This window comes from Tiliqua scincoides, chromosome 4 (assembly GCF_035046505.1).
Source record: "Tiliqua scincoides isolate rTilSci1 chromosome 4, rTilSci1.hap2, whole genome shotgun sequence".
Classification (NCBI taxonomy): domain Eukaryota; kingdom Metazoa; phylum Chordata; class Lepidosauria; order Squamata; family Scincidae; genus Tiliqua; species Tiliqua scincoides.
In genome coordinates this window covers 107,392,854-107,416,209 of record NC_089824.1, presented here as the reverse complement: position 1 = coordinate 107,416,209, position 23,356 = coordinate 107,392,854, and positions in this window count along the sequence as shown.

Genomic DNA, 23,356 nt, shown 5'->3' with positions numbered 1-23,356 from the left:
CTATCTTGTGTCTGGAACTCTTTCCCTTCTTTCCCCCCCCTTTTTTCTCCCCTTCTCTCCCCATCTTTAGTCAGCAACTGGGTTTGGCAGACCAGGAACCCTAAAATCCTTCCCTGCAACCTTTCCCTTTTTCTAATTTCCTCAGATGCACCAAATACTTTTTACATGCAACCACCATGAAAGCTAGGTACACTGGATTCAAGTACTAGGACCAAGGAACATTGCCTACCATTTTTCCATGTGCATCATGTTTACCTTTGTGCTTTTGTAATAAAACTATAATCTTTTATTAAAAGTTATCTTTCTCCCAGTCTCCTCTTTAAGCTAAAGGGAATTTCTCTGCATTACGCCGTCTTGTTATCCAGCCTGCGATTCTGAGGTTCCAAATAGGGTAGTGTAATAATTCCCCCTAAACAAAACAGCCCTTTTGGTAACACAGGGGGCCTCCAGTCTCCAATGAGCTCTGGCCCTCAGGAGACTTGCTGGAGCCCATGCTGGCACGACACAACTGCTCTCATCGTGACGGCCAACTGTTCGACCTCTTGTGTGAGCTGTGGGACAAGGGCTCCCTCCATTGCTTGCTGTTTCATGTCTGTGATGCAGCAGTGGCAGCAAAGGAAAGGCTGGCCTTGCTTTGTGCAGGGCCTTTTATAGGCCATGAGCTATTGCAAGACATTCATTCATTCATATAAGTTCCATCGCTAATGTATTCATTTATGTAAATTTATTCAAATTTGAAATGTAAATTAACCTTTTTTCCTGGCCCCCAACACATCAGTATCAGCGCTAGGTGTTGTAAATGTGCTATAAGGCACTGGGGGAAGAGGGAGTGCCAGCGCTGGGCCAGCACCAGTCAGCACTGTGTCTTAGCACTGCATGGATGGCTGGCCGGTGCTCTTCCAGTGCCAGCCAGCTAGCCATGTGTATTTTCAGGGCAGGGGGGAAGCAGGGAGTGGGCAGAATAAGGCAGAAGGAGGGGAGGATCAGGCCCAGGAGGGGGGCATTGATGGAGTCAGGCTCTGATGCCATATCCTATCCTCCCAGCCTGGGTAGCCTGACACGGGTCTGCATGGCTCTGCACCCACTCAAACACAGGTGCAGAGCTGAGGAGACCCATTGATGCCAGCTGCTGTCTACAAACACTCCCTTCCCCTGAGGAGACTTCTGGCAGTATCCCAGCACCCAGGATATCTGTGGACGCCATTTTGGTGCTGCTGGAGCCATGGGTGCCTGGAAGGATAAGACCGGTCTGTAAGTTCAAAGGAACTGCATGCCATAGGAATGTTTGTTGTTAAGGTTCTTTGTAGTTAGGTCCCTGTGTTCTGCCCAAGTTGAGCAGGTTGCAAGAAACAGCAGAGAACTTTCAAGCGGCAGTTGTATTTTGAGCATGGGATATCACAAGCAGATTAGTCAATAAACAGTCCTAGTCAGCACGAAGAGCAGTCAGTCCAATGTTAACAAAACTTATACATATATATCCAGCCTCCACAGTCACTGGCAGCAGTTCCTCAGTTGTCTCCAACCACTCCCCTACTGCTGCACTGGAGGTTCAGCATACTAGCCCTTAAGTGGTGTGGTCAGCCAATCAGCGTAGGCTTGGTTACACCCAGGGTGTGGCTGTTACAGGTGTGTGCTGATTTTTCTGGCTCAGCAGCCTGCACCTGCTCCTGGACCAATTCCTTAGCTGTGTTTTTGTCTTACTCAGAACTCAGAGCTAACATCTGTGTCTTGAAGGCAAACACCATTTCAGTGATGTATGTCTGAGGAGAGAAAATGGGTGGGGAGATTTTAAAAAGAGGGAATCAGAGCCAGTGTGTGTGACTGCTGCTGGATCCACCCTTCCTTCTCTCCCCCAATTTCTCTCCCAAAATGCTCTGCTCCTCCCTGCCCATAGCCCACCCCTGCCACTGACTTGCAGGGCACTGGGAGATTGAAGAGGGCCGCTGCCACACAGCCAGCAGCACTCACTGTTTCTGGCAGTGGCCAGGTAGCACACAGCAGCATGTTGCGTTTTGTAACACTATAAGTTGGGCTGTGCTGCTAGCATATGAGTTCCAGCAAAGGAGCCTGATGATTGAATTGGGCAGTAAGTGGAAGAAAAACAAGTTAAATACATAAATAATAGCGCAATCCTATCTTGTGCTGGAACAGGCAAGCCATGAGGCCAACGCTATATCCAGCGCAAGATTGGGGCCAGAAGTGGCTCAGCCGGAGGCAAGGAGAAACTATTCCCTTTACCCCTGGGTAAGCCACCACGTCCCCAATGGGTCTCCTCAGCCTTGCACCACCTCGGGAGGTGGCATAAGTCTGAGGAGAAATCTATGTTGCTTTGTCACAATTGACTGCTTCAAAGCAAACTTTTTATTTCAACCCAAGTTCTTAATATGATAAAAGAGGGAGAAAAGCACCCAAGCACAAAATACGGTTTTTGTTTAATATGATCTTAAAACCAAAAAACCTTTGTAATGGTACCATAAGGATACAAAGGTTTGCTTTTGCAACTGAATTATTTAACCCTGAACCAGAGTCCAAAGTCAAGATTGACACCGAAACTCATTCACTCTGATATCTTCAACTGCTTTAGTAGTCATTTTAACTGTGCATGCAAACTGAACAAATAAAAACAACATCTTCAAATGAGTTTTTCCTCTTTGAAATCTTTTTGTAATTGTTTAGATTGGCAGAAAATTACTAGTTGATTATTACAAGTGTTGATCATGAGGTAGAGGCCTGCTTTAGTTTTCTGTAAATGAGAAAACATCAAGACCTCCCTCCAGAGTTACTCCTTTAGAGCAGTGGTCTTCAACCTTTTTCGTGTCATGAGCCCAATAAATAAATGAAGTAAATAAGTATGAGACACGGGACCCATCACTGGTCCCACCCCTTGTCCAGGACCAGATCCACCCACTGTTCTGCCAAGGGCAAGAGGGGAATTATACTGAGGTCAGGAGGAGGTCTGGTCTAGAGGGTAGATCCTCCGTCTGCCTGAAGATAACATCCACAAGGTCGCCAGTTCGAGACCACCGGCACCGTGCAACCTTGGAGCAGCTGACAAGCTGAAGCCGAGCAATTCCATCTGCTCGGAGCGTGGGAGGATGGAGGCCAGAATGTGAAGCCAGATCGGAATGAAACACCTTGAATGTAGTAGTTCTTGAAAGAAAGAACCTTCTTTGAAATTGTAAAAATCCCTATTTAAATAGGGATTTAGATAAAGCCTGCCTATGTAAACCGCCTTGAATAAAGTCTTGAATAAAGACCAAGAAAGGCGGTATATAAATACCTGTTATTATTATTGTTATTATTATTATTAATTAGAGTCACTACTCCCTCTCAAGTTTCAAGTGCGCAGTCAAGTTTCTGCGCACCTCCAGGCTGAGCTCTGCACAGATCAGAGCTCTGCAATGCAGAAATTTGGCAATGACATCATTTCCAAATGTCTGAAGGTGCAGTCACAATGTCTTGCAGCTATAGAAGGGGTCCATACACTGGTGCAGACCCCAGTGCAGGGAACACTGGCCATAGTTCAATCCTTTAAAAAAAAAAATCTTTATTACATAAACAAAAAAAAGAGTTACATACCTTTTTTTAAAAGGTTTAAAAAAAGGAAAAAATATATATACATATACATGACCAAAGTTAATCTGCATATCAACACTACATATGGCGTATGTTGTTATATCAAGGAATGGCCTCCAGATATCCTCAAATATATCCATACGCAACTGACGCCAATATGCCATTCACTCGAATACTGATAAATGCAAATTATCCTCCATCCATTGGGCATATGTAGGTAAGCATCCTTCCTTCCAATGAAGTAATATAAGTCTTTTTGCTACTGTGAGGGCACAGAGTCCATTTCACTTGTCCAGGTCTAAGAGCCCAATCCTAGCCACACTTTCCTTGGAGTAAGCCCCACTGACTCTAATGGGACTTACTTCTGAGTAGACATGCATAGCATTGGGCTGTTAGTCTCCAAATAGAAGAAAGAGGATTACGTACATATCCATAAAAATCAAAGGTTGCTGCAGCAGTCTTTATAATGTTAATTATTTCATCCCAAAAGCTTACAATAACAGGACATGACCACAACACATGTGTAAGTGTTGCATTCAGACTCAAACATCGCCAGCATCTGGATTCATTGCTAAAACCTTTAAGGTATAGCCTCTGCAGTGTCCAATATATTCTAAAAAGTATTTTTTGCTGTATTAGGCATAATCTAAGATCTCTAGATATTGTGTGTATATTCTTAAGTGCCACATCCCATTGCTCACCCAGGATAGAGCATTCCAATTCAGAATTCCATTTAGTTTGGAATAGTGTATTAAACATGTCATTAGATATTTATAAACAAATATTACTGGCTTCTTCATACCAACAGACTGCAAAAGTACATCTAGAAGTGGAGGAGTCTGTGAGGTAGATAGTGCAGAGGGACCAAATTTAGAAACTAATAAGTGTTGCAATTGTAAATATTGCCAGCTAGCGGACTTTGGAAGATCATACTGTTCACTAAGTCTATCAAATGAGAAAAATTCTTGATCCTGATCAATAAGTTGATCTAATGTAAAAATTGCCCTATCAGATCAGCTCCTCCATAGAAAAGATTCACTATTAATCCATAAAGTTGGATTCATTCATAACATTAGTCTACAGTGGGAATAGGGATCAAATTCAAACTTCCATGCCATCATATTCCAAGTATACCTAGCCAAGATTACTGTCATGGGCACTTGTCAATTATTAACATGTTTAGACCCCAATGCTATCAATTTACACAATGCGGCTAACACAGACATTTCTAGTGCCACCTATGATGGTATCTCACTTTGCTGGTTGTCCCATCTATTGCTAAAAGTTAGTAGGTATGCAGAATGGTACAGATTAAGGTCGGGAAGTCCAAACCCTTCCTCCTTATACGACATCTGCATCTGTTTTAAGGAAATCCTTGGTGTTGCAGAGTCCCATAAAAACTTCCTAAAAGAAATATAAAACTTATTAAAATAACTTTGGACGCAATCCTAACCCCTTATGTCAGTGCTTTCCAGCACTGGCATAGCCAATGGGACATGTGCTACATCCTGCAGTTGGGTGTCACTCACGAAGGCCTCCTCAAAGTAAGGGGATGTTTGTTCCCTTACCTCGGAGCTGCATTGCCCTTATGTCAGTGCTGGAAAGCACACACATAAGGGGTTAGGATTGCGCCCTTTGTGGTATATATAAAAAAATTGCCTGTAGTACATTTATAATACGAATAATATTCATTTTTAATGTATTCACTTTTCCTCATAGAGACAGATTTAGGGATGCCCATTTATCAAGATCAAATGAGATATCAGGTATCAGCTTGTCAAGATTCAATTTAATCATCTGCTTGATATCTCTAGGAATAAAAATTCCCAAATACCTAATAAACTCAGGACACCATCTAAAGTTCCACACACTAAATATGTCTTGCAAAATACTGTCCCCAAGAGGCAATACTTCGGATTTGCTCCAATTAATAGCACAGCCAGAAATACTACTGAAAATGTTAATGAGTTTCAGTAATTCAGGTACAGACACAAGGGGGTCTGCAATAAATAGCAATATATCATCAGTATACATAACAATCACTACAATTCACTAGTGATTATATTTAACTTCTTGAATCCTAGAGTTTTGCCTAATTGCACAGGCAAGAGGCTCTAAACAGAGATCAAAGATTAGAGGGGAGAGTGGACAACACTGCCTGGTTCCTTTACCCAAATATATTTTGGGAGATAAGCAATCATTTGTTATTATTTGTGATGTGGGCTGAGAGTTTAAAATCTGAACCCATTGTAAAAACTCTTGAAGTATTCCGAATTTTATGAGACTAGATAAAATAAATTTCGATTGAACCCAGTCAAAGGCCTTCTCAGCGTTCAATGAGATAATAGTGAACTAAGACCCAATCCTGTGTTCGGCGGCACAGCTCCGTGCCACCGACCACAGTCACAAATGTACCATAAGGCACGTTCGCGGGGCTCGCTGCCGGGCTCCCGCCTGTGCTAGCCCGCTAGTGCGTGGCAGTCGCACAGGTTCCGCAGCTCAGCAGTCTCCGGGACCGCCAGGCTGCGGAATGGGAGGCGGGGCGTGGACAGGGGCGGGGAGAAGGCATTCTGGGGAGGGGGGAGGCCAGCGGAGGCAGAGAGAAGGTGGAGGGAGGTGTGCTGGGGAGGTGTGACGCGGGGAGGGGGGCAGGCGGGATGCATGCCTGGGGGAGGGATGGGAGGCAGATCCACAGAGCTCCACTCCACAGGATCCAAGACACTTGTGGAGGGCTGCACACCCTACATGAGCACCTTTACCATTGCAGGGCTGCTTACCTTAATTGGGGGAAGGGTACAAACATCCCCTTCTCCCGAGGCGCCTCTTGTGGTAGCGTGAGAGGCCCAGGATTCAGTGGCAGCCCTCCTCAGTGCCACCGAGCCGGGGCGCCCCTGGCAGCTCAGGATTGGGCTGTAATGGGTTTTTTTTAGATTCCAATCAAATCTACTACTAATCTTAGGTGCTAAAACCCCTTGCCCACCATGTATAAATCCAATCTGATCAGGATGTACAAGTGTTTTAATAACTTGCTGCAATCTACTGGCTAGCATCACAGATAAAATTTTAGCGCCCACATTCATTTAACGATATAGGACGATAATTAGCACAATCAGTATAATCTTTATCTGGTTTTGGAATAAGTGTAATATAGGCTTCTGCGATAGAAGGAACATACCTGTTGTGAAAATCTCATTGTAAAACAAAAATAACAGCGGGGCTAAAACATCAGAGAACATCCTGTGCCATTCCATGGAGAATCTGTCGGGCCCTGGTATTTTTCCTAATGACAGCTTAAAAAACTGAACTTTTAATTTCCTCCATATTAGAGCCCAATCCTGTGGTCGGCGGCACGGAGCGCCTTTCCCTTACCACCGACCTTTTGTCAGCGGTAAAGTGAGTATCCCCATTGCGGGGCTGCTTACCTTACTCGAAGGAAGGGGATGAATGTCTCCTTCTCCCGAGGCGCCTCCCGCGGTAGTGCGGGAGGCACAGGCCTTCAGCCGCAGCTCAGGATTGGGCTGTTAATTGGGTCAGCCAGGATTTGTTGGTCCATACTTAATCCAGGCAGCTTCACATCTAGGAAAAAGGATTCTATATCCTCATTCAGAGATTCCCTGTCACATCCATAGAACTTAGAGTAAAATCTGAAAAATTGCTCATTTATTCCATTAAGATTAGAGCAAAGATTATCATCCTCATCCTTTATAATAGGAATATGTTTATTAAGTCCTTGCTGCTTTAGTTGATGAGACAAAACCTTACCTGATCTCTCACCACTCTCCCAATACATCTGACATAAACAAATCATTGCACATTCCACCTTCTCAGAAATTATCTTCTCCAATTCAATTTTCACTTTTTGTAATTGAGCATAGGTATCAGGTGAAGGCAATGTAGCCAACTGGTGAATTAGATATTGCAATTTGATTTTAATGTCTCCTCTCGCATTGCCTTTAATTTTTTCTTATAGGAAGAATAAGAAATAATTTTACCTCTCCATGTCTTATATGCCTCCCACAAAGAAAATTGTGATGAAACACTTCATTAAATTCAAAAAATTCTTTAGTTTCATTATTTATCATATGCTTGAAGTTTTCATCATTTAAGGAGGATATATCTAAACACCATGATTTAAATACCTTCGCGTCATCCGAGATTGTGAAGGATATCGAAACTGGAGAGTGGTCTGATAAAACAGCAAGGTCAATGTCAGTTTGCATAATCTTAGATAAAAAAAAGACTTGGATACCAAAAAATAATCTGTTCTAGAACAGGTATGGTGGACTGGGGAGACAGATTTATATTCTCTATCTAAAAGATGCAATGCACGCCATGGGGTCAATCAGGTCTAAATCTTCAATATATATTTTAAGTGTTGACCGAACTTTAGTATTAATTCTGAAAGAGGAGGGACTACACTCGAGATAAGGATAAGACTTCATTAAAATCATCTGCAAGGACCAGATAATGATAATCTATATCAGGGGTGTCCAAAGTTTTTGGCAGGAGGGCCACATCATCTCTCTGACACTGTGTCGGGGGCCGGGGGGGAAAAAGAATTAATTTACATTTAAAATTTGAATAAATTTACATAAGTTTACATAATAAATATATTAAAGATTAACTTATATGAATGAATGAAGGTCTTGCAATAGCTCAAGGCCTATAAAAGGCCTTGCACAAAGCAAGGCTGGCCTTTCCTTTGCTGCCACTACTGCATCACAGATGTGAAACAGCAAGCAGTGGAGGGAGCCCTCATCCCACAGCTCACATGAGAGGTCAAACAGTCGCCCTCACGCTGAGAGCAGTTGTGTCGAGCCAGTGCGGGCTCTAACAAATCTCAGGGGCCAGAGGCTCATTGGAGACTGGGGGCTCCACTGAGAAGCCTTGAGGGCCACAAGTGGCCCCAGAGCCGGGGTTTGGGCACCCCTGATCTATATTAACCGGGTGATTAAAACAATTATGGAACACCTTTATCTTGATTAAAACCATATACATTGAAAATAGTGAATGTTACGCCTTGCCACTTGACCACTAAGATTATATATCTACCCTCTGCATCTCCTATGACCTGAAAAACTTGAAGAGTTACACACCAATGAATCAAAATAGCCACATCGCTTGAGCTCATAGAGTCACCTGCAAGATAAGCCTCACCCACATCCTATCCAACTTTCCAGCACTTGTGCAACCGCAATGCAGCCCCGAGTAAGGGGACAAATGTTCCCATACCTTCAGGAGGCCTCTGTGACTGTCTCCCCACCATAGGATGCGGTGCACACCCCATTGGCACGGCTGCACCGGCACTGGAAAATTGGATAGAATTGGGGCCTGAGTCAAGAGGTTTTCCCCTCCAGGCAAAAGATGTGTCTCTTGAAGTGACACAATTCCTGGTTTCATTTCCCCAAGTCTGGAAAGTACTTTTTGACATTTATGTATGTCTCTAATGCCCTTCACTTTCCATGAAAGCATTTTAAACATAACTATTACAATATCATTGATATAATCTATCTCGGAGTTGCCCCTCATATTATTGCATAATAATAATTTTGAAAAATTGCCCTCATTCAATACATACAAAGGTATCAATAGTATCTAGGCCTGCACGAGGATGTACCATTTCAAGAAAATACAAACTACAAATTGCTCTGATTGCTGTATTAAACTTCATTTTAGAAATATAACAAAACAAACAAAAAAAACCCATATATGTAGGGGAAAAAATAAAAACCCTAAGAAATAAAACCCAATAGTGCACCACCACCCAATATAAAAAACAGAAAAAAAAGATAACAATTATAATCTGAAAGTTTTCTGTGCGAGGCGTCTGTACAGATATGCACAGATGGCATCACCTCTGTTGGTCAGATATTAAAAGGGGGGGGGAAGGACTACTTAACAAAAAAAACTGCTGGTGATATAATCTAAAAATAAGATACTCAGAGCCCAATCCTGAGCTCGGCGCTCCAGCTTTCCGCCAGAGTGCACTGCTGCAAATGTTCCGTAAGGCACATCTGCGAGGCTTACCGCCGGGCTACCGCCCGTGCTAGGGTGCCTGTCCTCCGCTGCTTGGTGGTCTCAAGCGGGGGTGGGGAGGGGGGCTAGTGGGGGGTAGAGAGAGGGCGGGAGGAGGCGTGACGGAGTGGGGGGTGGGGACGGGGGCAGGCAGGAAGCATGCCTTTCGGTTGGCAGTAAAGTGAATAGCCTCATTGCAGGACTGCTTCCCTTACCCGGGAGAAGGGGATTAAAATCCCCTTCTCCCAAGGCGTCTCCCACGGTAGCCCGGGGCGCACAGGATCCAGCGACAGCCATTCTTGGTGCCGCCAAGGCTGGGCACCCCAGGCAGCTCAGGACTGGGCTGTGAAGCTCTTAAAATTAAAAGTCAAGAAGTATTCGCAGATGACCTAGTATTTATTGTCAAAGATCCACTCAACGCCATAAAATTTTTGATGGAAGATTTCAAAGAATATGGAGAAGTTGCAGGTTTAAAAATAAATTATCAAAAGACCAAAATGATACTTAAAAATATAAAAGAGAGTGACATAGAAAGATTGAAACAATTTGGACTATAAATAACAACAAAAATAAAATATTTAGGAATTATAATTACTAAAAAGACAAGCACATTAATGGAAGAGAATTACATCAAAATATTGAAAGAAATCAAAAAGATTTGGAGAAATATAATAAATTACAATTGTCCCTAATTGGAAGAATTTCCTTATTAAAGATGAACATATTACCAAAATTAACGTTCCTATTCCAGGCTATTCCAATTATTTTAAAGAGAACCTCTTTTGATGAACTGAATAAAATTACAACAAAATTCGTTTGGCAAGGGAAAAAACCGAGAATAAGACTGAAGCTACTTCAAAACGATAAAAAAAGAGCAGGATTTGGATTACGAGACTGGGAGCTATATTATCAAGCAGCCCTAAACTGGATAAAAGATTGGGGAACCATGCCAAATTAAAAAATACTAATATTAGACGCACATGACTTACAAATAGGCTGGCATGCGTTCCTGTTTTATGATAAAGTAAAAAAACATGAATATTTTAGACAATATTTTAGGAAGATCTTTAAATTGGATGTCGGCACAGATAAGATATAAAAAATATTATAAACTCCCCAGATGGATAAAACCACTGGAAATTGCAACCAATCCAAATTGAATCAAAAAAGATCAAAATAGAACATACAGTGAATTGCTAAATACTAAAGGAGAGCTTTTAAGTAAAAATGAACTGAAAGAGAAAGAAATAAGTCTGGACTGGTGGAATGAATTGCAAATAAGATCAAGAATACGAGAAGACCACAAAATAGGTCTCTATGAGGAAGATATAAGCTTCAACAAAGTATTCTTGACTGATGACAGAAAATACATTTTAAAAATGTACAACTTTCTCCTTGAGATGAGAATGGAAGATGAGATAGTGAAAGACTCAATGGTGCTCTAGGCAAAAATTTTTGGATATAATATACTGATTGACGATTGGAAACAAATCTGGAATAAAAATATTAAGATAACGAAAGCATTATCTTTTAAAGAGAATCTATATAAAATGTTTTATAGGTGGAATTTGACTCCAGAGAAAATGGCAAAAATGTATTCAGTGCTGGAAGTGTAAAGAGATTGAGGGCACTTTTTACCATATGTGGTGGACATGTGAAAAAACAAAGAAATATTGGGAAATGATACACAAAATGTTACAAGAGATATTAAACTGTGAAATACCATTTAAACCGGAAATATTCCTCCTAAATATAGTATCAGAAATTAAAGACCTACACAAGAAACACCTAATTGTACATATTAGTACAGCAGCAAGAATATTGTATGCGCAAACGTGGAAATCCATAGACTTCCCAAGCAGAGAAAAATTAATAGATAAGATTTATGAAATAGCAGAAATGGATGTTTTAACAGAAAGAATGAAAGAGATAGATCTAGGTAAAACAAGAAGATATTGGAAGCCTTTTTATGACTGGATAATGTTAGATAAATATTATTGATTGATTAGATTAATTTAAGTATTATAATGATAAATGAGATAATATCTAAACTGATGTTTTTTCTTTAAAAATGCATGCTGTAACCCAAGGCCATTATCCTGATGTATAACCTGTGTAGACCTAACCCTAAGTCAATCCCATTTCCCTGCCCTGCTTCTGTAATAAATAAATAAACATTTTAAAATATAAAAGAGAGAGGGCGGGGAGGAGGCGTGACGGTGAGGTGGGAGGCGGAGAAAGGGCAGGCGGGAGGGAGGCGGGGCCCGGGGAGCTCCGCTCCACCAGATCCAAGGCGTTCGTGTCAGGCTCGGTGTCCTACATGAACGCCTTTACCTTACCGCCAACCTTTTGGTCAGCAGTAAAGTGAGTAGCCCCATTGCAGGGCTGCTTCCCTTATCTGGGAGAAGGGGACAAAAGTCCCCTTCTCCTGAGGCACCACCCGCAGCAGGCTGAGACACGCAGGATGCGGCAGGAACCATTCTTTGCGCCGCTGCAGCCATGCATCCGGGGCAGCTCAGGGTTGGGCTGTCAGGTTGTTACATGTTGCTTGTTTTGCTATACTCTAAGCCAAGTACCTTAAATGGTCATCTACCCGCAAAAATGAAAAAAGTATGAAAACTAGAATGAATAAAGGGAGAGATGAAAAAGAAAAATCTGTGGCCTTCAGGATTCCTGGAGTGTCTTCTTGGCAAGACACCCAGAATATTATTGATACAACATAAAGAGAAAACAAAACTGACACAACACCAGTAGTGCTAAGTTCCAAATAGTGGGGAAATAGTGGGAGGGAAAAGGATAGGAAAAAAAAATTATCCAGTGGTTCAGCATGGAAGAAACTCAGTTTTCTTTAGGCATATCCTGACATAGACCAGCAAGAAAGGATTCAGCTGATTCTGGGATTCTGAACTGTTTTATGCCTTCTTCCCTTTCAATGCAGGGAGTTGCAGGGTATTTTGTAAAATATTTTATCTTAAGATCTCTCGCCATGAGCTTTCCTAATTTGTATCTTTGCTGAGCAACCTGAGGCGGCAGATCATGGAAAAGCATAATACAACTTCGTTGACATTCCACGTTGCTCATTTGCCTTGCAACAGATAGAATATGGTTGCACATAGATTGTCTCAAAAATTGCACAATCCATATCTTAGTAGAAGAAAGGCAGGCCATGTCACACGGCTGCAGTGGCACTGAAAACAGTTGCCATCTCATCCAGTGCACCCACAGCAGCCACGAGCGGTACCTTGGAAGAAGGGGACTTTTGTCCCCTTCTCCAGGAAAAGGAAGTAGCCGTGCTACTTGAGGGTGGTAATTGATACTAGTAATGTGAGCATGGAACCAGAAGGCTAATCATTATTCTAGACCAGGGGTGTCCAAACCTTTTGGCAGGGGGGCCACATCATCTCTCTGACACTGCGTTGGGGGCCAGGAAAAAAATAATTAATTTACATTTCAAATTTGAACAAATTTACATAAAAGAATATGTTAGAGATGGAACTTGAATGAATGAATGAATGAATGAATGAAGGTCTTGCAATAGCTCAAGGCCTATAAAAGGCCTTGCACAAAGCAAGACTGGCCTTTCCTTTGCTGCCACTACTGCATCACAGACGTGAAACAGCAAGCAGTGGAGGGAGCCCTCATGCCACAGCTCACTTGAGAGGTTGAACAGTTGGCTGTCACGCTGAGAGCAGTTGCATCAGGTCAGCACAGGCTCCAGCCAGTTTCCAGAGGGCCAGAGGCTCATTCAGGACTGGGGACTCCCTGAGTTCTGGACTGGGAGTCTGCGAGGGCCGCAAGTGGCCCCGGGGCCGGGGTTTGGGCACCCCTGTTCTAGACAACCAGAAATACTTACCGGATACTATTTCCGGTATCTATATAGAAAGTGTACAAGATAAAGTTCATGTCAAACATGAGCATGATGCATGTGGTAAAGAATGCAAAGAGGAAACAAAGAATTTCTCACTTCTCTATTGTATTCACCAGCACAATTTATTCAACAGGACATGTGTCATGGTCATACTTGACAGAGCTTTGTGTTATATATTTACTGTATATTTGTGTGTGTGGGGGGGGGGGTACTTCACCCTCTGAATGTGCTTGACAAGCTTTTGAATTCTTAGCATGGAATTCTTAGCAAACGATTCCCAGTTTGGGCATGCAAATTCAAGCAATTTGCTTAGGATTCTTTAAAGTTTTTTTTCAAAGTGTCCAGTACCACTGCCTGAGCCAGGATGGACAAACTCAAGCCTACCCCTGGGACAAAAGAAAGAGCAATCCAAAGGTGAAAACACGACCAGAATGGTTGACTGCAGCTGAAGCTCTTGAATCACACATCTTTTTCCATGGCTCCGCCGAAAGGGCAATAGGAACTACTAGTTCCAGGGGATGGACACAGTTGGGTATTTGTGGCATATTGCATGGGATTTAAAAACCCCAGGCAGAGCACCAGTGAGAGGACAATAGGCAGAAGACTGGGAGCTCTGTGAAGCACTAAGTTTAAAAAAAACAAACAACCTTTATTAAAAATGATACAATAATAAAATTTAAACACTTAATATGCTGTAATAATAAAGGAAAAAAGAAAAAGGAGAAAAAAGAAAAAAGTATTTCATTAAAAAGACATGATTATATAACAGAAACGAATAATTTCAAATATTTCATTAATAAACTTTTATGGATGAATATTTTAAAAAAAGGTTTCCAGATCTTCATAAACTTATCCATACAAAATTGCCTTCTATAAACAACTGATTCAAATAGAAAGAGAGTTGAGAGTTCCTCCATCCATTGAATGGAGGGCATCCATAGTAGGTGGGCATTTATCTTTCTATCCTTTCAGTATAAGGGGCCAATCCTATCCAATTTTCCAGTGCTGGTGTAGTTGTGCCAGTGGGGTGTGCGCTGTATCCTGTGGTGGAGGGGCAGTCACTGGGACCTTCTCAAAGTATGGGAACATGTGTTCCCTTACCATGAGGTTGCGTTGTGGCTACACCGGAGTTGGAAAGTTGGATAGGATTGGACCTGAAGTCTTTTAGCCACTGTAAAGACACAGAGAATCCATTTCCGCTGACCATCTGATAATTTCAATAATGAAGGCTAATGATTGATCTAATATCACATTGATTTAATTAATAACTTCAATCCAAAAAGATTGAATAATTGTGCAAGATCAAAGCACATGGCAAAGCAGTTAGTTTCATTTGTAAGGCTTTTGTTGAAAAGACATAATGGAATCCAACAAACTCTAAAGAGAATCTTTTGCTGAATCAGGCTTAGTTTAAGATCTATAGACACCTTAGGGTGCAATCCTAACCGACTTTCCAGTACCAGCAAGTGCAATGCAGTTCCGAGGTAAGGGAACAAGCATTCCTTTACTTTGAAGAGGAACCCGTGAGTGCCACCCAACTGCAGGATGCAGCAGTCGTCGCATTGGCACCGCTATGCCAGTGCTGGAAAGTTGGTTTAGGATTTGGGCCTCAAGTACAGTTGCAAGTGCCGTTTTCGACTGCTCATATAGAATAGGATACTCCCACTCTTTGTTCCACAAATCCTGTAGAGAATCAAGATCATATATACTCAAGGACATTAAATACTTATATAAAAATGTTGTAGGTTTCCTTTTGGTGTTGGCTTCAATAAGCTTTTCTAATATTGGCGGAGACTGAGAAGCTGCAATTGCAGCTGGTCCAAATTTAGTCACTAATAAATGCTGTAACTGTAAGTACAGGTCCAACCTTGTTATACACGGATTTTTTATACATAGATTTTACTCAACATGAATGGCTAATGCAAATGATAAGGAATGTACTGATACCTGGAGAAGGGGAAAAATCCATCCTTTCAAAATCACAGTTTAAAATGCCTTTCTTACTGTTCTAGAGAGACAGTCATGCAAGTGATCATTCCATTCTTCAGCTGAGCCAGGCAAAGGCAGGGGGTCCTTTGCATTTCTAATTGCTGATTGCCTTTCTACAACAGTAAGAAAAGCTGTTTTTAAACCGCAGTTATAAATGGACGCACTTATTGTTTTTTTAAACTACTTTTATTTAACACATTTTGTGATATCAGCAGGGAGTCTCAGAATCAAATCCCTGCAGATATTGAGGCAAAACCTTATTCCATTAGGAGCAACGGAGGGGCAAGAAACCTGGAAGTGGGTCTTTAAATCTATTTTTCTACTGTTTTTTTAGCCACTGATTTTTTCTAATCCACTAGGGGTTCCGGAATGGAAGCCCAGTGGATAACGAGGCACGACCTGTACTGCCAATAGCTGTGGATGGTGAGTTATATTTATCATGTAATTTAGTAAAGCAATAAAATTCTTGATCTTGATCAGTCATCTTATCCAAAGTAAAAATTCCTCTGTCAGCTCAGGTGTTCCATAAAAAGGGCTTCCTACCAATCTTCAACTCAGGGTTAGCCCAGAATGTTAACCAATTGTGATTATAAGGGTCAAATTTATATTTCCTAGCAATAATGGACCAGAGATGTCTTACTGAAATGACCATAGATGGGGCACCTACAATTTTGAGCCATTTGGACCTCATAACCATCCATTTAGAGAAGGGTGCCAAATATGAAGCTTCTAAACATGCCGAAGAGGGTTTTGTCATTATTTGGATGTACTCCCAAAAATTAATTGAAAATAAAAGATATGCCTGATGATATAAACCAGGGGAGGTCAAAACATGGCCCAAGGGCCAAATACGGTGCACATTCTCAACCCTCCGCTCGGTGACCAAGACAAAGCATTCTGCTGAGTAGCTACTAATCTTTCACTCTGATCTTCCTGTGGGCGGTGGGCAGTCCTGTGGGTGGACAGGTGGGCGGGGAGTGGAAGGTGAGGCCCAAATCTGGCACTTATGCCAGATCCTAGACCTGTTCCCAAGCAGTCTGGGCCAGACGCAGGCTGCTTGGATTTGTGCCACCCCTATAGGTGGCACAAATTCAAGTAGCACCATTGCGACTTCTGCGGTGTTACCTGAGGTAATGGGAATTATTTCTCCGTGCCCCAGACTGGCCTGCAGTCAGCCCCAAACTTGCACTGGATACATTGCAGGCCTGAGTATTACAGCAGCTTCAGATCTTGCTTCAAGACCAATATCAACCTTATGAAAGAGTTGCTCAATGAAGCAAGCCAAACCATCTGGGAGCTCCATGTGAGATTGCTTTGCTTGACATCAAGATGGCTCTGATCAGTGAGCCTATCCTGTGGAACCCTGGTTTCACAAGATCCCTTCATCTTACAAATGTTTATGCCACTAGCCTTGTTACTATCCTTACACAAGAGAGGAGAAGACAAGAACACTCTATACCGGTGGCTCCAGAATGTTTTTGACTGGTGGCTCCATTGACGTACTGGGCCATTGGCCGTGGGTTTCCTATTAGGGCTACAATCCAATACATTGGATAGGGCAGTGAATTTTTCATGAGGATTCTGCAGCTCCTCTGACTGGTTTCCAAGGCTCCCCATGGAACCATGGCTCCCAGTTTGGGAACCATTGCCCTACTGGTGTTTCTCAAACTGTGGGTCAGGACCGACTAAGTGGGTCATAAGCCAATTTCAGGTGGGTCACATAGCATCTAGCTCAGCTGCTATTGAAAATACAGAAACTGAAAATACAGGTTATAGAGCGGCTGGGCAGGGCGGGCTGCTGGTGGCATGGTGCTTTGTCCTAAATGGGTGGGAGGATGGGGTACTGGAAAGGGGGGAGGGCAATGTGGTTAGAGAAAAATTTAAGTCTGCGTCCTGCTTTGACTTCTGATTTGGAATATTTTAATTCAGAATTAAGTGAACTACAAGTCGGAAGAGTCAGAAGTGAACTGGAAGTTGTGCTTTTCGGCACTCTGAAGGGCCTCTGGACCTGGCCAGAGCACAGCTCCGGTTGGGTCTGGAGGGCTTGTGGACCCCGAAATCCACAGATAATGAGGGTCGCCTTGTACTTCACTTTTGTAATTATTTGATGTTTCTTTTATACATAGCACCACACATGAATGGACTTTTTAAAAAAATAAATGAATATGTAAAGATTTGTTTGTCTTTTGTTCAGGAGGGGGTTGATACATCAGCAGAGTCAAGTTAGACATTGTCCAAATTTTTAACACACTGAGCCCAAAAGGTTCACCATCACTGGGATAGAGTAATACTGTCATCGGTATTAGCAGCTCTGAGGAACTAATGCTAAGACTATAGATTTGGTTGTGTAATTGACACGGACAAACCTATACATGTCTTGTTCCAAATTCCTGTTCTAAACTTGGCCTAGAGAACTTATGCCCACATTAAGCAAAGTCAGTGTGCCAGAAAGTCTGATAAGCCAGCAAGTCTCCTTTTCCTCTTCCACTCCCTGTCTCTAACTACAACCCACAAATCTCCCTGAAGACCTCGTTACCTCTAGTGGCTACAGCTCAGCAGCACACCCACTGCTGAAAGCCCAGGCTTTAACCCCATGCTTCCCAGATTCACCAGAACAAAGGGCCACTGCAGACACCAGAGCCTATCTCCTCGCAACATCTTCCACGATTTCAATACGCTCCACCCCTTGGTGTCACAGTGGTCCCCTTGCTTTATCGTTCTCTCTAGCCAGGTGTGGGAACTGTTATTCCCCACATTTAAGTTTGCTTGTATCTAAACCAACAGGGGAGCCTCTATCCTCCATCAGGGGAGTTCCTGTCATTAGCACCCAATATGTGGCCCCTGGCCCCTGGCTGATGATTTCCCCAGAACCTGGATGAGGGCACTATTGTAGTCCAGGTCTGTGCCCAATTTGCCTGAGTAGCTTTCCAGAGCAGGAAAGCTCACTTCCTTCACAATATGTGTAGCAAGACATTGTGTTAAGCCCTTCCAGAATCCTCACTGTAGGTATTCTATCCTACTCATGCACTTGGGGGAGCTTCAGGGTGGGTCCCATTGTGACACCAGCTGGGGTATCCATGGTATAGCCTTCTGGTGTCTGGTGCATGTCCAGGTTGAGACTACAAGTGGCATGTGCCCCTGGTTCACTCTAGATGTCTGGTATTCAGGGTTTGCACAATGGCAGCTGCCACTGGCCATCGTGACCCCGTTCTAGTGGGGCCCAACCTTACTCCAGCTGCTGCTTCCACCCTTGTTCCTGTTCCCACTACCCCTGCTTTTCCCACCCCTGCTGCTGAGGAGGAATGGGCTCGGGCCTCCCATATACCACACTGGATGTGGGCTGACCTGGTTTTGCTGTATGGGGCATTTTCAGATTCAGATCTCCTTGATGGTCAGATCTTCTTATGGCCCTCCAGATCTCCTTAAGGCCATCGGCACATGGGGCTTCCATCAATGAATGGGGAAGGCTTGCCACAAGCAGGTGATGGGCATACTGGGCCTGCTCTGGAAAGCTACTTGGGCAAATTGGGCACCGACTTGGACTACAATAGCGCCCTCAACCAGGTTCTCAAGAATGAGGAGGGGCCCCTCTGGGCTCCACAGAGGCCTGATACATGGCTGGAGCCTGGATACATTGGCAGGTGCATTGGGGCAGTAGTGTTCCCGGGGGGGGGAGCGCTATGTTTTGCAGGGTACCTCAACAAGGCCATGTAATCTGCCCCTCCCCCTCAGAACCATTCTGGTTCGCAATGTGGAGGAGATGCCTCTGCATTGCTCTTGCAGACCAAGAGGGGTATTTTACAGGGCACATTGAGGCATCCTTCAAAACTTAGCTATTTGCCCCACCTCTGGAAATGCTACTACGTTGGGGGTCCCTGGATAGCTGCTGGGGGGGGCATACCCAGATCTTCCTCCAGCTTACTCTGTGCTGTTTCCAACAGGTGCACTGGTGCAGGCCAGGGTCAATGTAAAAGACTATATTTCTAGCTAGCTGTGTTTAAGAAATCTTGTTTTATTTGCTCTTTTTACTCCAAGACAGCCTGCAAACTTCACCAATGTAGTGCTGTTTAAGTAGCTACACTGCTCCCTCTGCTGGGCATAACTAGTTACTAAATCCAATTTGGTCATGCTATCTCTTTGTGTCCATTTAGTCCAGGGGCACCCAAACCCCGGCCCTGGGGCCACTTGCGGCCCTCGAGGACTCCCAATGCGGCCCTCAGGGAGCCCCCAGTCTCCAGTGAGCCTCTGGCCCTCTGGAGACTTGCTGGAGCCCTCACTGGCCCAACGCAACTGCTCTCAGCGTGAGGGCGACTGTTTGACCTCTCGAGTGAGCTGTGGGATGAGGGTTTCCTCCACTGTTTGCTGTTTTACATCTGTGATGCAGTAGCGGCAGCAAAGGAAAGGCCAGTCTTGCTTTGTGCAAGGCCTTTTATAAACCTTGAGCTATTGCAAGACCTATTTATTCATATTTATTCATTTATTCAAGCTATTTATTCATATAAGTTCATCTTTAATATATTCATTTACATAAACTTATGTAAATTTATTCAAATTTTAAATGTAAATTAATTATTCCCCCCCCAGCCCCTGACACAGTGTCAGAGAGATGATGTGGCCCTCTTGCCAAAAACTTTGGACACCCCTGATTTAGTCCAAGACTGCTCTAACCCCAGCCCAGGGGCCGGATCTGGGGTTTGGACGAATCCGTCCACATGGTGAGCCGACCTTACCAGACCTTACCTTACCACCAGTCACCATGTGTAGTTCTCCTAGATCAGGGGACAGGGACGCTCTGAGCAGTCACGTCTGACCAGACATCCTTCGTGTGGCCTTATGGGACGCTGGGCAGCAGATGCGACTGCCCAGAGCGCCCTTGTCTCCTGATCGAGGAAGACAACACATGGTGCCCAGGCAGAAAAGAAAGATGCGGCCTGAACAGGGATTGCATTTCCGTTGTGTAGCAGTGACAAGTTTGGCCACCGCTGATTTAGCCAGTGCTGGCACTCTTCATTAGCCGGCTTTCATTACTTTTTTTCTACCCCCTTTCCCATTCTGTTTTTATTCCTTTCCCTTTGACGTTTTTAATCAACTGGTTATGTATTGACTCCTTGCCTGCCTAGTCCATGTTCATGGGTAATTCAGTGCGTTGTCATGCCTGATCACTGGTGGACACTATTGCAATTTAAGTTTAAACAAGTTTCACAGGGTTCTGTGCTCTCTGAGGAGGGCTGGTTTTTCCCAGGTGGCCCCTACTCCTGGTTTCCTTAACCTGGGATGGTGGCAGTAGATAGATCTACCAGTTTCGCTCCCATTCAGCTGCTGACTCAGTAAATCCAGAGAGCAGGAAGGTGTGCCCTGTGAGCTAACCACAAAGTGCTGTGCCCCTCAGTCAGCCTCCAGCTATTTCCTGATAGTAATTATTTTATTTGACTTCCTCTTAACTGACCAGTCCTGGCTGCATTGCAAACTCTCCAGGCCTGGCCAGTAATCTCCAGAATCTGCATCAATCTTCAGGTGCGACTGAAAGAAGTCCTGCAGTTTTTAACGGATCATCTGGGAATTTCCAACATGGCATAATTGTTAGGGAAGCCAGAAACTGATCAAAGAGAGCAACACTTAGTAGTTAGTGATCAACACATCTCCCTGCTTCACTGATTTACTGGGTTCACAGCTGAATTGGGGGAACAGGTAGATAACAGTAGTGGAAACCAGGCAGAAGAGTATCTGAGAAAGATAACTATATACTGCATTCAGCCACTAGAGCTTTTTTTAGCCCTGCGAGGCTTGGAAATGGCGCAATTTTGCCATGTGAAGGTAGGAAACCTGGTTTTCACATGCTTTGTTTCTATTTAAAGACATTTAAACTGGGTCTTGAGTAAACTGGGTCTTGCATTTCAATATCCATGGGGGCTTCCAGAACCCCTCGTGGATACTGAGGTCAGACCTGTACCGTCTTTCTCAACAGATTTTCCAATGAGGAAAAGCACACAATGAGGAAAAGCATAAGGCAGCCTTTTCCAGTGCTGGACAGCTCTTACAGTTAGGAAATTCTTCTTCATGCCTAGCCTAAATCTACTTCCCTGTCATTCTAACCTATTGGTTCTAGTTCTGCACTCAGGAGTCACTCCTTCCTTTCTTCTTGTTGGTTCTATACCTTCAATGACACACATTCATACATACAAGTCAATGACAAACAAAGCTGTACAACTCTCAAAATGCTCTTCCCTGTCCTTTCTATAGATTTTGTATCCCACAATAACATCATCTCACTGGTTTTCTCCATTCCATCAGTGTTCTATATCTGTGCTCTTATTTGTAATCAATTACTCCAACTCAGAGATTTCTAGCATTTGCATATGAACCCTATATGTTGTGTCCTCTTTCAAAAGTTGTCGGCATGCCTCTTTTCCTCTGCAGCCTTTTAAGCTCCTTGACTCACTAACTTGTCCTACCATATGCTAATTTCCAAATCTTTTCTCCTACTGAATGATCTAAAACAGTGTTTCTCAAACTGTGGTTCAGGACCCACTAGCTGGGTCGCAAGCCAATTTCAGGTGGGTCCCAATCATTTCAATATTTTATTTTTCATATATTAGACTTGATGCTACCACGGTATGTGACTGCATTTGAGGAAATGTTACAGACCTGTACTTTTAACAAGCTACTATGTATATTCTTTTAAAAATAATAGTAAATGGCACTTACTCCTGGGTAAGTGTGGGTAGGATTTCAACCTAGGGTTGTTAAAACTCTTCCTGCTAATGATGCCACTTTTGGTCATGACATCACTTCCTGTGGGTCCTGACAGATTCTCATTCTAAAAAGTGGGTCCCAGTGCTAAATGCGTGAGAACCACTATCTAAAACATAACAACCTCATCTGTTAGGGTTACTTCTGCCCAAACCTGAAGATGTCCATCTCCTATTGGCTTCTCTCCAAGACCTTCCCCCAAAGGTTGCTCTGCAGCATTTTTTTTTTTTTTTTGTCTTAAACACCAGCAGTCTGGTTCTGTTTTGGTTCAAGAGGATCCTGTATAGGCTCAGCTTGTCCAAAAATGTTTCCCAGTGCCTACAATCCAAACCTCCTCTCCCAACACCACCATCTCATTCACACATTCAGAGTTCTCAGCTCCTTTTGTCTAGCTGACCCTTTGGATCAAATAGACAGCATTTCTGAACATTATCCATCCACTATGCACTCAAAATCATTCAGATTCAACCTAATTAGGAAACTGCCAATTTAATAGAGTTATGAACATTGCATCAAACTACTCAAAAATTCTAACTGAAGACCTCAGAAAGAAACAAGATTCATTCAGGAAAATCCAAAATTAAAATGAATGTACTGCATCTTTGACTATTAGACATAAACATGAAAGCCACTTCACCTAATATTCTTTTACAACAGATTTTTAAACATCTTCAACCATCAGGGAAACCTTTCCACAACAACTCATCAGCCAAAGAACCTCAGCACACTGAAAGCAATCCTAGGACATATGAGGAGGGCACATATTCCATCCATTTATCACAAACACATAATGTAATCACTGTGTGCACTTACTTGGAAGCAAGCCCCATTTCAAGTGCATGCAGTGCACTCGCTTTTGGGCAACTGCATGCAGGATTGTCACCTGAGAGTTGCTCTAGAATCCACCCAGTATCCCTCTGTGGCTTCATACTGCAGAAGAAGGGTGCAGTGATCCACAAGCTGACTTTCACAGAAACTGGTCTTCCACGATTGTCCTCCTTGAGAAGCTGCTGGTAAGCTTCCTAGAGCAGTGTTTCTCAGACTATGGGTTGGGACCCACTAGGTGGGTCGTGAGCCAATTTCAGGTGGGTCCCCATTCATTTCAATATTTTATTTTTAAGATATTAGACTTGATGCTACCAAAGTATGTGACTGCAT